Below are 2,567 nucleotides of genomic sequence, written 5' to 3'. Positions count from 1 at the left end.
TCCCCCCCCCCCCCCCCCCCAAACTCTATATAATCTTTGTGCATCATGATGATCACACATGACTCATTCTTATTTCGACAACAAAAAAAATCCCACTGTGACCACAGATGCCATACACAAAGTCAAACAGTTCAAATGGGGTAATGAAGAGGAGGGAGAGGTTGGGCTGGGGTGAGTTATACTTTACTCTTGTCCATCTTTGTACCTTATAATTATAGATGATATCAGGTGTGAATCAGAATGGTCAGGGAAACTTTGGATTTTACTTTTCCTTCTTTTGTTGATAAACAGGTGTTTCTATATGATGTAGAGATCACGTGTTCTGTGATTAGACAAACACAGTAGCTTTTGGAAACCTCCCATGTAGCTCATTTGGGACCAGCTTCTTTGTTATTGGCTTGTGACGTTTGCTTTCTCTCAGATCTGTTGTCAGATAGATCTAGGCCAAATTTTACTTGCACTTGATTTAAGAAATGCCAAAAAAGTATGTAAGCTAAGGTGTACAATGTATGTCTGTATTTTTCCTCATTTATCAGATAAAGAGTCTGTGATATATAAATAGAAGTTGCCATGATTACTCTTTTGTACCTTCTTCTACTAGGACAAATTGTGAATGACATTTCTACATGTACTCATCTGAATTATTTATTGCTCTTATAATTGAATGAGTTCATGTTTTTTGCAGGATGTTTACATCATTAGTTCAGTTATATTAATTGTACGTATTTTGTTCAGAATTGTTTTTTGTGGTTCAAGTGTTATTGATTTGAAATGTATGACTTTTTTTGTGTTTTTCTCTGTTCAATGGACAACTCTTTATTTGCAAAGAAAAATCTGTGTAAAAATGAATTGAAGTTATCTTTTGAGTTGCTTTGTGGAATACAATTATTACGTTTCACGTGAATAGATAGGAAACAGTGAAAGATCTTGTCAGTTTGTTAGTGTTTGAGCGCTTAATCAGCTGCTTGCACTGTATGTTTCCCAGGAAGCTAAGAATGTTTCTGGGTCTGCTGGGGTAATAATATTATAGTGTAAAGCATGTAGACCTTGCTGCAGAGCGGGGTTATGACCTATACAAATGCTAGTTATTATGTATAATTATTAGTCTGACCTCACTCGGGTCATTTTCATTGCAGAGTTTTGTGGTTCCTTGTACATCTCCCTCCACCTAATGCTCCTCTGGAATGGGGTCTTAGATATAGCCCACTGACAATAGACCAAAAGCCTCAGATAGCAAACATGGGAAAACATACACACAAGATATAGCCCACTGACAATAGACCAAAAGCCTCAGATAGCAAACATGGGAAAACATACACACAAGAAATAGACACACATTGTTTTCTTCTCCTCATTTTTTTGTCACTGTTTCGTCTATTGTGTCAGACTGAGAGAAAACGCATGCTGTGAAGAAGCTCTTATGTTTCTGTCTACAACATGTTATTATGTTTTCTTTGCTTCAGTGTGTCTGTGGGTGGTTGGCGGGTTTTTCTGGGTGGTTTGCTCCTTCGTTCCTGTAAAAAATCCATCGTCTCTATCTCCCCTCCTTGTTTTTTATGTTTGTTACTCTCTTGTAACACCTCTAATCTTCGACACTTATATGACCTTATTGTGTTGCTAGTGCCGTAAAACACTAACTAAAACTATCTTTGTGTCTTTACTTTCACATGGTCATGCCAACCAAGTTTTCTTCCATTTGTCAACATTTCTGATTATGGAGTTTGTCTCTTTTCCTGGAGCAGACAGAATGGACAACTGTTTGACTGATTATTATATTGGTAAACTGTTTGTTCTGGTTCTTGGTCAAGATTTTGTCAAAGGCTGTATCTGTATTCTACTTCTTTTTTAAACATACAATTCCATCTTTGTTAAAATATAGCACACTTCAGTTTTATAATGAGTCGATTAAAGAAAACAGAAAAGTCAAGATTTATGTGTTTAGTCCCAGTGGATGAAACTCAAATCTTATAACAAAAATTATCTTTCCTTGCCTCTCTATGAGATGTGAATTTTATTATTTTACTGCACGTCATTACACAAGCTATTTCTAGTCTTTTTTTTCCATCTTTTTTCATCTGTGGGAGCCATTGCTTGCTTCTTGTCCTTGTCCATGCTCCTCACACTTTTTCTCAGTATGCTGAAATTTTCATAAAAGTTGGGGTATTTTTGCCAAGATGCAGGTGTAGTACTGATGTAGCCAATCTGCATCCTGGTCCGTGGGGACAAATGTTGTGCGCTCTGCGCGCTTTGTGGATGAAAAGTGTTGAGTTCTAGTTCTTACAGAATTTTTTGCTCTGTCACATCTTGAGCTGTTCATATGTGTCACGACATGGTGAATCAGGTACTCGTCAATTTGTGGGTATATTATGTAGTCATTACAATCCTTTTAATAGCTGTTCATTTGTCTGGCTTTTGATTTTTAAGATATCCAAGTATCTTGAATAGAAGTCAAGATATTTCCAATTGAAAGAAGTGGGTATCACCTTGTATCAGAGATATAAATTAGCAAGAAAATGGCTGCCCAAAGCTTGGTGACTTCCATGGTTCAAGTGTCCGTGGAAACTGCA

The sequence above is a fragment of the Aplysia californica genome, unplaced genomic scaffold, assembly GCF_000002075.1.
Source record: "Aplysia californica isolate F4 #8 unplaced genomic scaffold, AplCal3.0 scaffold00003, whole genome shotgun sequence".
Lineage (NCBI taxonomy): Eukaryota > Metazoa > Mollusca > Gastropoda > Aplysiida > Aplysiidae > Aplysia > Aplysia californica.
Note: the sequence above shows the minus strand (reverse complement) of the source record.